Source organism: Pinus tabuliformis, chromosome 3_2 (assembly GCF_031772625.1).
Source record: "Pinus tabuliformis cultivar Carrire ecotype Pingquan chromosome 3_2, CPIR1, whole genome shotgun sequence".
Lineage (NCBI taxonomy): Eukaryota > Viridiplantae > Streptophyta > Pinopsida > Pinales > Pinaceae > Pinus > Pinus tabuliformis.
This window is the reverse complement of record NC_142302.1, coordinates 770,713,212-770,727,353: the sequence shown is the minus strand read 5'-3', so window position 1 is coordinate 770,727,353 and position 14,142 is coordinate 770,713,212. Positions and strand designations below refer to the sequence as shown.

Here is a 14,142-nt window from a genome sequence, read left to right as displayed (position 1 = left end):
TGTTGTGTTGGGAGCATTTGTTCCAGTGAGGAACCCCTTTCGTTTCATGCGAAAAGGTTTCCGGTAGCCCTAGCTGCGTCATTTTTAAGATCTGGAGGTATACAGTGTTTATTTGTAGTTTACAGTTATTTTCTCTTTGTTTATTTCGGTTTCGGTTTATTTAGCCTTTTTTATTACCGAATCTATACCTTTCATTTCTGCGTATGCTCTTTGCCCTGCGACTCTGTGCGATCTGGGCAAATCAGAAACAGAAAGGAAAGATTTTTCTCATGCATATGCTCTTTTCCGCTGCGCCTTAGTGTGATCGCAGAAAATCAGAAACATTGAGGAAAATATTTAGTTTCCGGCTAAAGCTAACTTCGAGCCGGAAGGTTCGTTTTTTTTGTATGTCCGTGTTGAGTTTTGTAGGGAAAAAGAGCTTTCTCAGAGCAAGCACGCAACCCAAAGCTTCAACCCCCCCCCCCTCTCTCTCTCAAACTTTTGGTATAGCTCACTTGGTCCAAAGCTAATTTACGAGAGTAGAGGTCTTGAGTTCAAGTCTCCTTTTTGTGGGGGCGGATTTTTCATTTCCGCACATTCCCGCACTTCGTCGGCATCTTTATCAAATTTTTTTCAAAAAGCCATAACTTCTTCATCCGGAAGTCGTTTTCAGAACTGTTTTTTTTGAAACAGCCTAATTTTTCGAGATCTTTCCATTGGAACACTTAGTTTCAGCATCTATAGCTTCAGTTTATGTTAAAATGGAAAGTCCATGCCAAGTTATTTTTGACAGCACCAACTACTTCCAGTGGTGGTCCTACATTGTGGATTTACTTAGAAGTGAAGGTCTCTACAGAATAGCCTCAGGCCAAAAAACCAAACCAAAAGATGAAGATAAGACAGCTAAATGGGAAAATAAGCAAGATCAAGCACGTGGGTTGATAGGGATGTCTATTTCTCCAGATCTTAGATTCCATATTGCAGAACTTGATACTCCTGATGAAGCATTGAAACAGATTACTAAAGTTTTTGGAATAAAAAATGAACTTAGAGCCCATCAACTTGAAAATGAGTTGCTTACATTGGACCCCAATAATTTTTCTTGCATTGAAGATTTTTTGTCCAAGTTCAAGACCCTTAGACTTCTCTTGGAAGGTGTTAAGGTTAAGAAAGAAGATAGTAACCTTATCTATTCCATTCTTACTAAGTTGGGACCAGCTTACTCTGTGTTTGTTTCCACCTTCCATTCTACAAGAGAAGCCTTCATTTCTCAAGGACAAGACTACAAGTCCCCTTCCTTTGATTCTTTTTGTGATTCTTTAATAAGAGAACAAGAAAAACTCTTACACCTTGGTCTTCTTAATCTTGGAAACTCTTCTAAGAAAGTGTTAGCCGCCCAGTAGCAACCAAATCCAAAGAATCTTAAGAAGTTGTATCCTAAAAGGAATGGTCCTAAACCAAACAAGGGTCCTAAGCAATTTCAGCCTCAAAATGAAAAATCATTTCAACAAAATGATAAGACAAATAAAAACAAAGGGAATAAGACTGATAGACATTGCAACTTTTGTAATCGAGATGGCCACTTAGAATCCAAATGCTTTAAGAAGATGGAAGCCTTGGAAGCAGCAATGAAGAAGCATAACATCCATTTGGAGCACTCTTCAACTTCAACTTCATCTTCAGGAATGGCACTTTCTGCATGTGGTTGTCAAGCATCTCGGTCTGGCGATGCACTAAATGTATCTTCTTCTTCTCATTTTCATGAGTGGCTCATTGATTCTGGAGCTTCTTATCACATGGCCAAAAACAAAGCCATGTTTTCTTCTTTAAATGATTGTAACACCAAAAATTATATATTTTGGTGATGATAGATCTCTTAGTGTTGTAGGGACTGGAACTGTTCATCTAGACAATGGTCAGTATAATGATGTATTATGTGTTCCAACCTTATCCTGCAACCTTCTATCTGTATATCAGATAACTCATTCAGGTGAAGGTAAAATCGTTGAATTTTCACCTCACGATGTTGTAATTAAGGACCTAAGAGATCCTAGACAGATTTTAGCTATTGGCATTGCTGATGATTCTACAAGGTTGTATAAGTTTCACAACTTTGGGTCATCAAATCTTCCCTCGGTATTTGTTGCTCATAATGATGAAGTGAGCAAACTTTGGCATGAGCGATTTGGTCACTTAAACTATCGCTCTCTTCAGAATTTATGTAAAGAAAATATGGTGACAGGTCTTCCAATGGTATCTTGCAGAGATGTTGTTTGTTTCGGATGTGTACTCGGAAAACATCATCGGGACAGTTTTGAAAAACGTGCCTCTTGGCACGCCTCAGCCCCTTTACAGCTTGTGCATAGTGATTTATGTGGTCCACTTCTAGTTGTTTCATTCTTTGGCTACAAGTATTTCTTAACTTTCATTGATGGTTTCTCCAGACGCACTTGGGTATACTTCTTAAAACTCAAGAGTGAAGTATTTAACATGTTCTTGGCCTTTAAGGCCTTTGTTGAAAAACAATCTGGACATCAAATCCTTAAGCTAAGATCTGATAATGGCGGAGAATATGTTAACAACAAATTCATCAACTTTTGCACTGAGAATGGAATTCAAATGCAACATACTGTTCCATATACTCCACAACAAAATGGTGTAGCTGAAAGGAAGAATCACACCTTAAAGGAAATGGCTAATTGTATGCTTCAATCTAAAGGACTTAGTCTTAATTATTGGGCAGAAGCAATTAACTGTGCAAATTACATAATAAATCACACTCCTACTAAGGTTTTAAAGAATATCACTCCAGAAGAAGCATGGAGCTCAATTAAACCAGATGTAAGTCACTTTCGTGTTTTTGGAAGTGAAGCATGGGCCCATATTCCAGATGAGAAACATAAAGCTTTAGAACCTAAGAGTGAAAAATGTATTTTTGTTGGATATTCTGAAGATGTCAAAGGATATAGACTTATTCTACTTAAGTCCAAAAATGTTATCATTTGAAGAGATGTAAAGTTTGCTGAAAATATATCGTCCTACGAGCCTAGTTCGGCAGATGTGCCACCTCACCCTATCTCTTCTACTTTTGAAAATATTTCTTCTTCAGATGGTGAAAGCGAGGATGAAAATCCTCCCCCACCTTCTCAGGATCCTCCTTCAGCTCCGCAGCTTCCAAAATGGGTCCGTGCTACTCGGGATGCAGCAGGTGATCTTGCTGGTGATCCTACAGATCAGCGACGTACATGTTCTCAGTTTGATAGAGCCTCTTCTTTACTGGCTCAAGCTTCAGTGAATTATGATCCTGACACCTTTGCAGAAGCTTCAGGCCATCCACATTGGGAAGCAGCTATGAATGAAGAATATCATTCATTATTGGCAAATGATACATGGGATCTTGTTCCTCTACCAAAGGGACGAAAACTTGTTAGATGCAAATGGGTTTACAGAACCAAGTACGGACCAGATGGGAAAGTTGATAAACATAAAGCTCGTCTTGTTGCTAAGGGGTTTTCACAAGTTGAAGGCATTGACTACACTGAAACCTTCTCCCCTGTTGCCAAAATGAACTCTATCCGCCTTGTTCTTTCCCTTGCTGCCTCTTTCAAATGGGAAGTCCATCAGATGGATGTTAAATCTGCCTTCTTGCATGGGGACTTGCATGAAGAAATCTATATGGAACAACCTATTGGCTTTATACAAACAGACTCCAGCCTTGTATGTCGGCTTAAGAAATCCCTTTATGGTCTCAAGCAAGCTCCTCGAGCTTGGTATGCCAAAATGGATAACTTTCTTTTAGAAAATGGCTTTTCTAGGTGTCATTCTGACAATACTGTCTACACCAAGAAAGTGGGCAAGTCTCTTATCATTCTTGTTCTTTATGTTGATGATCTTATCCTGACTGGTAGTGATCCCAACCTTATAAACCATGTGAAGTCTAGCCTTAAAAGGAAGTTTGAAATGACAGACTTAGGACACTTACATTATTTTCTTGGTCTTCAAGTCTTGCAATCCAAGGAAGGTATTTCCCTTTCCCAGTCCAAGTATGCCTGTGATATTCTACGCCATTTTCACATGGAAGACTGTATGCCAGCCCCTTCTCCCTTTCAGTCTTGAGTCAAACTTTTAGTCACTTGTACTTCTCCTGAAGTTGATGCTACCTTATATCGTCAACTTGTAGGAAAACTTTTGTATCTAACCCATACTCGTCCTGACCTTTCCTTTGCTGTTGGCCTTATTGCTCGGTTTATGCAAGACCCATGTGAAAGTCATTGGAAAGTAGCTAAAAGAATACTTCGTTATGTTCGAGGTACAGTTCAGTTTGGGATTCATTACAGTGCCGAAGAATCTCCTCTATTGGTTGGTTTCCCTGATTCCGATTGGGCTGGTGACCCTGATGATCGGAAGTCTACTGCAAGTTATGTGTTCACTCTTGTTTCAGGACCTATTACATGGGCTTGCAAGAAACAAGGTGCCATTTCTCTTTCTTTAGCAAAAGCAGAATATCGTGGTGCCGTAGAAGCTAGTAAGGAAGCCTTGTGGCTTTGTCAAATCTTGTCAGAGTTTGGCTTTCAGCAGCAGCATGCGACTATACTTTGGTGTGATAATCAAAGTGCCATTCAACTATGCAAAGATCCAGTCCAACATCAGCGCAGCAAACACATTGAACTGCACATGCACTTCATCAGAAAGCTCATCCACGACCATGTTCTTGAAGTGCAATATTGTTCAACAGATGATCAAGTTGCAGACATCTTTACAAAAGCTCTCACAGAGGCGAAGTTCACTAAATTTCGATTTATGATTGGAGTTCAGGAAGTTGTCACTAAGGGGGGATAGGCTCTAGTGCCTCCTTCCTTCTCCTATTGTGTCATATTTGTAAATCCTTCAATCCTATCCCAAGTTGTTCTTAAGGGGGGATGTTAGGATATTCCGACACATAGGAAATAGTTAAGTATAACTTGGTCTAGTATAGAGTTAGGTAAAGTGTGTTTCTTTACTATGTACATTTTGTAACTTACAATCCGACGATCACGATATGTAGTGATCCGACGGTTCATTCTCTCCTCGGTATTACCGGCACTTGATCCGTGGCTTAACACCCGATTGGTCCATGATCTCTATTTAAAGAGCATGGAGGGTCATTTGTAGGTTAACCGTCCATGAGAGAAGCTTATGTAAATTTTCATTCTTTTATTAATAAATTGCTTGAAGTGGCCGCGTTGGCTCAGGCCATGGACTGTTTCCCTCTTTGAGGGTTTTAACCACGTCAAAAGTACTGGTGTAATGATCTGTGATCTGTTTGTGAGTGGTGTCCTTTGGTGTTCTGTCTGAGGAACTTACCCTATAAATTCCTACAGAAAGAAGCAAACAAAACTAGATACCAGATACATATTAAACATTAGTAGCCTACCTGGCGTTACCTTTGTTGGTGCTAGGTATTATAGATTTGAACGGTTCCAATCCCAAATTAAACGTCAATATGACGGGTCAGTGATATATAGGACAAGTTTGACGTGTAGAAATTTACACCGTAAGTCAAATTCCAGCCCTGGATGGGGCAATTATGAGAATCGCTGGGTGGCGGGGCGATTCTCAGAATTGCCCCATGTGCATGACGTAGCAGCTTTTGCTTTGAAAGGGAACTCTGCTATTCTCAGAATTCCCCATTCTGTATTAAATCTACATACAATTGCTTTCAGCCAACTGAGAATCGCCCCATGTGCATGACGTAGCATCTTTTCCTTTGAAAGGGAACTCTGCTATTCTCAGAATTCCCCATTCTGTATTAAATGTACATACAATTGCTTTCAGCAATTGTTGGATTATGATGAGACAAACACAAATATTTTAATTCAGGCGAAATGATTCAAAATTTGAACATTTCAATCCGGAAATTTCATGTTTAATGACTCGTTATTTGCACAATTACTTCACTCCAAAAGATCTCACTGTCTCTACAAACATTTCACTGTGATTTATGTGTGCAGAAGTAGCTTTAGGCTGTAGGTGGAGCTTAAAAATCTAGAAAATTGCTGACATTTTGAAAACTAATTGGGGGTTTTTGAATGTGTAACAGGCGGTGTAACATCCATGGACAATTTCCTCGAGAAGTTTTTTCCACATGTCTACCGACGAAAGCAGCATCACCTGCGTGAAACAGACTACTGCAAAATTGCAAATACGACAACCAGCTGCTCACTCTGTTCACTTCGTCTCTTTATCTTGCTGGCCTGGTTGCCACATTCGAGGCCTCGCATGTAACGCGAAGCAAGGGGCGAAGAGTAAGCATAATCGTCGAAGGCCTCAGTTTCCTCCTAGGAGTGATCTTGAATGCTGGAGCTGCGAAGCTCACCATGCTTATAGTACAACCAGCTGCTCACTCTGTTCACTTCGTCTCTTTATCTTGCTGGCCTGGTTGCCACATTCGAGGCCTCGCATGTAACGCGAAGCAAGGGGTGAAGAGTAAGCATAATCGTCGGAGGCCTCAGTTTCCTCCTAGGAGTGATCTTGAATGCTGGAGCTGCGAATCTCACCATGCTTATAGTCGGCCGCATTCTTCTCGGCGTCGGCGTTGGATTCAACAATCAGGTAAGTGATCTTTGGGTTGTGAAAATAGTGCTCAAATCAAACCCTCCTAGGAGTGATCTTGAATGCTGGAGCTGCGAAGCTCACCATGCTTATAGTTGGCCGCATTCTTCTCGGCGTCGGCGTTGGATTCAACAATTAGGTAAGTGATCTTTGGGTTGTGAAAATAGTGCTCAAATCAAACCCTATTTTTTTCTTGTGCTGCATTTCTATTTGCATCAAACCCTAATAAATATCTTATTTTCATGCATTGCTGCAAATTTTACCTCACGAAGAGGAACTCCTGTTCTGGGAAGCATTGTTTGGGGTGATTTGTAGTAGATGGGGCGATTTTGAGAATCGTCGGGTGGTGGGGCGATTCTCAAAATCGCCCAATCGTCCCATGTGCGCATGACGTATAACTCCACATTACTTTGCTATATATTCGTCTTAAGTGGTTGATAGGGAAGGAGTCTTCTAAAGAATGCGCCATTATCTATACAATTTTTAAATGGATTTCTTTTAAATCCTATAATAAAGATTTTTTATAATTTGATTACGAATCAAATAAATGAGACTGCACACAAATATCCTTTAGGAAATAACATTAAATATTAATCCTTTCACTCCTGAAAGACCTTCTATGGCATTTTGAAAATATCTCTAACTTTTAAAACATCTAATTCTTAAGTCAACTTCACTATTAACGAATATGATGTGGGACAAATCGTATTTAATTCAAGGGAGAAAGATTTTGCATCCATCTACGAAATGTAATAGAGAAAGGTTAACACTACTCAAAAGAAATGTAAGAGAGAAAGTTCAACACTACTCCCAATATTGATTAAATGATCAACATAAAGTGTCACCATGAAAATGTAATGATATTGTGTACGGCTTCTTCAAGTGAACCCACTGAACACAGTTCACATCACATTGCGAGACAGATGTTGAATATATGAAGCGAAGCAACATATCTCCCCGTTATATAATACTGAATTGTTGATTACATGCAGCTTTTGCTCTGAAAGGGAACTCTGCTATTCTCAATTTTCCCCATTTGATTCAGTACGTGCCTCGACCTCCTACCTCTTCGCCCAAAGACATTAAAGCTACTGCTGCAGCAACAACAACAAAAATTAGTTTAATATTCCGTCAATCGTTTGCACAGAGCAGCATCTATTGAATGAAATTGGTTTTCAATAGGCTTGTTTTGAGTATGTGAGGTTTCTAGTGTCTTATTAATTCAAGTGGAAGAGATCTTTCTTACATATCATTAGATTATGAAGTGACATTGGACATAATTAAGCTTTGGGCCATACCCTTTTAGAAACAACAACCCAAACTAAATGATTAGCTATTAGACCTTTTTATTTAGTCGATCTAAACTAGAAGATTATAAAAAAAATTCCTTTCATTGCTCCTCATAAACCAAGATAGATTGATTCATCCCTCCTTTTTAGTGTACAAAGAGGAGTGCTTGATTTTTACTCAAAAAGATGGGGTGTTGATGTATCTATATATGGGTGCTCAGGTTTTTATATTAAAAATTTTCTCTAGTGCTTGATTTATAGTCAAAGAGATGCGGTGATAATGTATCTAGATATGGGTGTTGAGTTTTTTATATTGAAATTTTCTCTTTGTTTCAATTAGAATTAGAAGGGTTTGTTCTTTTTGTTTTCCTTGTAATAAACTATTGTTCTCAATTGAAATTGGATCATTTGTATTAATGTTTCTTTTCAATGTAAGTTTGAGGTGCAAGTTACTTATTTTATTTTTAGACTGATATTTAACACATAGTGACTTATGCTTAATAAACTAAAATTAGGAAGGTTTAATAACTTGCTTAGTTTTTTTTATGGTTTTGGTGTAGCTTGTTTGTAGAGAGACTAGAGATTTGTTCCCTAGGCAATAACATTCTCTTGCATCTTTGAAATCTTATTTATTGGTTCTATGTGCTTGCATTACCATCTTTTCTTAAATGGTATTTGAAATAGTTATTCAAGAAAATTTCTAAACATCTCAGCCTTTCATGATAAAATGTTCATTTTTACATTCTCTTGTACGTTTGTTTTGATTAGGTCTATTGAATCAAATTGGTTTTCAATAGGTTTGTTTTGAGCATGTGAGGTTTCTAGTGTCTTATTAATTCAAGTGGAAGAAATCTTTCTTACATATGATTAGATTATGAAGTGACATTGGACATAATTAAGCTTTGGGCCATACCCTTTTAGAAACAACAACCCAAACTAAATGATTAGTTATAAAGAATTATAAATTTCACAAATATAGTAAACCAATATTAAGTGTGATTTATGGCCTTAAATGCGTTTTGGAGGGTAAACTTTGAAATGCCACAAAACTGAAATTAGAGGTCAATAGAGTGTGTGAGGTCCAATTATTGGATAGAGTTCTTGAGAAAATGCTCCTATAACATTAGAGTTAAACATGAGGCATCTCAGGTCAAGTGCCTAATGGTTAAGAGCATGTGTTTCCTCCTAAGAGGTCATAGGTTCAAAAACCAGAAGGGGTTAGAGTCGGTATGCCTTCGTAGACAATAATCAAATCGTTGCGTGGAGGTGGATCTCTTGTCCCACAAACAAGGGGGTTTCATACACCAATTTGGTGTCTGGCTTGGCTATGACCTTAAACTTGGATAATAATAATAATTAGGATATAGATTGTTAGAAATTCATAATCTATAAGGGTGAAAGCATGGAGTTGCGTTACACTTTTTTGCAAGAGATGGCACGTTTGGGTGGAAAAAATGATTGCTCAATTGAGCCCTTTTTAAGCGCTCGATCGAGCCGTTTGAGCACTTAAATAATGTAACCCAATGTTATTTAGGAGCTCAATTTAGCTATGTCTTTGTGGCAGTGAAATGAAGGAGATTGGGTTTTGGATTTATTTTCTGGCTCAGGTAAGTTTTATTATATGGAATTGAATTTCAATATGTTATTTATTAATTTATATGTCATTGTACTAATTTACTTCATTATTTATTTTGTGCTTGATAATTAGGTACAACACTAGCATGTTGCCTTCAAAAAGGAAGAAATTGCATTGCAATTGAAAAAGATCCTATACAGTGCAATTTCATTCAGCAAAGAATTAATGCTCTTCAATTTCTTCCAGATGCAATGCAAGAAATTGGGTTGAAGAAAGGGGACTTTAGTGAATCACATGTGGCAAAAAAGGCAAAGGAACCCCAACCATCATTACATGGAATGTTTGGAAAGACATACATTGGGAGATTCGCAGACATCAAAGATCCATTAGAAGAGGAAAATGAGCAAAAGAAGCAGCAAATATTGTGGAAGAAGACAATGATGAAACCCTAGAGGACAAAGAGTTTGGATTACGTGACATTGTTGATTAAATTTAAGTTATGTTTGGAAATCAAGCTTTGCAATGTTTTGACTTTGACATTTTATAAGAAGAATAAACCCTCAATTAAGGTTTTTATGCGTTCAATATTTGTAAGATGTGATTTTTGCATTAATTTTTAAGTTAATCATTATTTTTTGAAAAAAAAGTGATTATTATTATTTTTTTGACATGAAATTCATTAAAAAAACTACTATTTACCCATTTTATTTAAAATTTTTGTATAAAGATTGTGATTTTGACGTGTCAATTTTAGCAAAAAATTATTAAAACGTGTAGTTTTTTAGTTATATTTATGTTAAAAATGGTTATTTTTATGTCCATTGTTAAAAAATATTGTTTTTTAGAGACAATTATTTCATGTGGATTGAAAAGTTAATTAAGGATGTATAAATATGTAGAATATCGAAAATTCAAAATATCGACCTTCTAATTTAAAAATGCAAAACAATAAGAACCTCACTACAAAAAAATTAAAACCTTCTAATTTAAAAATGCAAAACAATAAAAACCTCACTACAAAAAAATTAAAATTAAAATAAAAAACAAGAAAATATGAAGAAAACGACCACTTCAAAAATTATTAAATTTACAAAATAATTATTTACATTTCATACATTAGAAAATTTAATGTCAAAAAATAGGGCTTTTAAAAAAGGGTCTGGTGCAGAATACCCACTTTTTAAAATCAGCATGAAAATCACTACCATTCTAAAACGTAATGTACATAAATAAAATTAAAGTGCCAAAAATTATGCTCTAAAAAAAACGTGTGTTCTGTATCACCCCTTTTGAAAATCAGGTCACTTTTTTGCTATCTCTATGAAATGGGTAACAGTATCAGTGCCCGTTTCAAAGTTTACATTGTTAGGTGCCCCTTCATGACTGGTCATGTCATTTTAGACATGCCTTTCCATTTTAACTAATGACTATTTAAAATATAACTATGATTATTTATTATTTATTTGCATTTATTTAATTCCGCCTAAATTATATTCATAACATTGTCCCTCTCTTCAAAGAGCTTTGTCCTCAAAACTTAATCGTTGAAAATTTCTTCACGTGCCCACATCATTTCGACATGTCTTTTCGTCGTCTTATATGTGCTCTCTATTATATATATATTTTTATAATTTTTTTTTTAAATAATTAATTAATTATACAACTTCTTTTCAATATATATATATATATATATATATATATTGAATTATATTAAACTATATAATTTGATTTATATAACCCTTAAGTAATAAAGAAATGTTCCTTTCAAACAGTGACAAAGGACCACTGTTCAAACGCCGTGCTTGCTCGAATGGACAAATCCGACTGACGACTGTCGGGCTTGTGGCGACACGGTGGATCGACATCAGACACAAATGGAGTTCGGTCGACCGCGCATCGGTGTATGGTGATGGTGATAGGGAGACTGACAACAGAGGAACCATTGAGTGACAACAACAGTGCCGACAGGGGCAAAGACAAAGTCAAGGATGAGGTTTGATGGTCGGCAGTCGAGATAGAGCAACAGTCAGGGCAGCGACTGTTAGCTCAATAGCTGCTGCATTCACTCCTAGCGCTCAAGGTGGTGGTTTCTTACTACATTTTGTTGGTTGCAAGAAAACATTCCATGTGTCTAATAAAATGTCCAGAGCTTCTTGACTCCATGTCTCCTCTTCCTGATTGCCCACATTAGTTTTTATAACTTCACAAATCAAGGAGGATAATAAACTGAGTGTACTCAAATGCCTTGAATAACCTTTGAGCAATTGATCAAATACAGTGGAAGCAATCAAACTTGCTACTGAAAACAATGCACGACAACCATCAATCAACTCACTCTCACTTTTCCCAGACTTAATAGTTGATATCATGGCATTCGTAGGATCAATCCATGCCATGATTCCAGAAAGAATTCACTACAAGTTTTTCTCTTGTGCTTGGCCATTACCTGAAGTGAAGATACTTCCATTCAAACAACATAGTTGTACAATAAGCTGCCGACAAGAAACAACAAGAGGAGAATCCATCCAACTCCCATCTGCTGAGCTATGTTGTCGCAACATTGAATAGAACTCTGGAAGCTAGTTAACATTTTTGGAGATAGTAAAAGATCATGCCAAGCAAGTCCTGGATGCACTAAATTCTGTTCAGTAGATTTCTTACATGCAATTCACACCCCATAGAAGATAAGAAAATATTTGTTCTGTTCTTCCCAATAATAATCGCGCCTCCAGCCACACGATCTGCATTCCCTTGAAAATCCCAGTTCAGAATTTGAGACATGAGGTGCAAAGCTGCAACACAAACCTTCACTTCCATTCCTGTGCCTTGGAATGTTCTTTGAGCTACATTGAAAGTGGCCTCTTGAGCCCAACTATAAAATCGCTACAAATAACCCAATTCAAAGGACGCTCGACAGTCTTCATGGAACTCTGCAGGAAGCCCCATTGCACTAGCGGTTGAAGGTGAAAATTCAGAACCAATGACTCTAGAAAAGTAATCCCTGTGCTCAGGGAAGCTACACTGTGAGCACCTAAAACAATTTGTTTCACCTCATTGAAAAAATCTTCCCCTTCCACTTCAACAAATTCAAGCCAACTTCTCTTTGTTAATACCGCTGCAACAGCAACAACCTTAACTTGAACATAGCCTTCTAGAGCATTAGTATGGGCCTTTGCGTATTGCAGACAATACATGCGCAAACCACACTTCTCATTGACTGAAAGAACCCCCATTCTCGTAATGTCGTTTCTTGAATTGCTGATGCAGGTTGAAACCGTGCATTAGCCATATGTGATTTTTCAAGAATAAACTGGCATGATTGGTATGGATGAGGAGATCGCCAGAAATCTAAAAGGGTGGCCTCTGCTACTACTGGATTGATATGCATTTGTATTTCACTGCACGCCTGCTCTATCGCTTGCATGGTGGCGTGTAGTCTATCCACCTCTGCTCTTCCTGGTTGCTCCATTTCCTGCCCTCTCCTCTCCTGCAGAAGCTCATTGTAAATCTCGGCAAGTTGTCATTGAACTCTCTATTCAAGACATACGGGAAAAATAGGCCCATTGTTTTGCCCACAAGTTCTGTCACTGGGACCTTCTCTCATTGTTTCTGATTAACACAACTTGTTCCAAGGCTGACAGCGAACTTCGTTAGGATTCATCGACAAGGTTTGCAACCTTATCATGCTCAGCTAGTTCATCCACTTCAACCATTGTGTGGGCCTATTTTTTTTTTGTTTTTTTGTTTTTTTGGGTTTGTATCTTCTTTTTCAGAAAAGGGTCGTTGGGTCTTGGTTCTCGTTTTTGGTTTTTGGTTTCATTTCTTCATCATTTTCAGAGGTTTCTTCCTCATTGATTTCATCCTCAGCTATCATATACCCACTTTGATTATCATTCTCATTCATGTCATCCTCAGGAGATCCTAGTTCAACATGTTCAACATCATTTTCTTGGTTAGAGCATTCTTTATTGTTAGTCTCTTTCAAGTCAATGTCCTCTTCCATTGTTGGTGTTTTGAAAGCCTATGATTTTGCAAATGATTTTTTCATTTGTTGTAATGCTTCTCCAATTTCCTTTAACAGTTTAAAGTTATGATATTCACTTAATTCCATGATTTTTAGGGCCTAAACTTAATGGCAGATTTGTGGAGTAGATAACATCCAAAGGCTTGAATGGCTCTGATACCATTGAAGCAACAAAACTTAGAGTTGTTTGTGCTTTAAATGTAAAATACACAAAGGTATTGTAAATAATATTTTATTAATAAGATGAAAGTACAAGATTATATGAATGTTACAATGAGGGCTCGCTTATATACCTAGGTAGGTGCCCCTTCATGTCTGGTCATGTCATTTTAGACATGCCTTTCCATTTTAACTAATGACTATTAAAATATAACTACGATTATTTGTTATTTATTATTTATTTGCATTTATTTAATTTTGCCTAAATTATATTCATAAAAAAGACTAAGTGAATAAGTCTAGGGCTAGAGGGTCGATGATGTCAAGAGTGTTCCAGTCTGATAGTCGATGGCAAGGGGGGTGATAGTGGTGCTAGCTTGCTATCAGAGTCCTCTAGATCCAACTAGGTATTTGATTGCATGATCCTGGGGGGGTATGTAGGAGTGAGGGATACTCCTAGCATTTGAGGCTGAAGGAAAGAAGATTTGGATAAGTCTCTGGGTGTTTTGCTAGCACTGGGGAGG

General features: G+C 37.4%; 1 protein-coding gene and 1 pseudogene across 4 annotated transcripts in view; one reads left to right on the top strand and one right to left on the bottom strand.

Annotated features, from left to right (window-relative positions):
* The window catches only part of LOC149182898 (type I inositol polyphosphate 5-phosphatase 1-like), a 291,600-nt gene that overhangs the window by 113,754 nt on the left and 163,704 nt on the right, over nucleotides 1-14,142 (top strand). The gene's annotated exons all lie outside the window — the stretch shown is intronic.
* LOC149182899 (uncharacterized) lies at nucleotides 11,511-12,904 on the bottom strand (annotated as a pseudogene).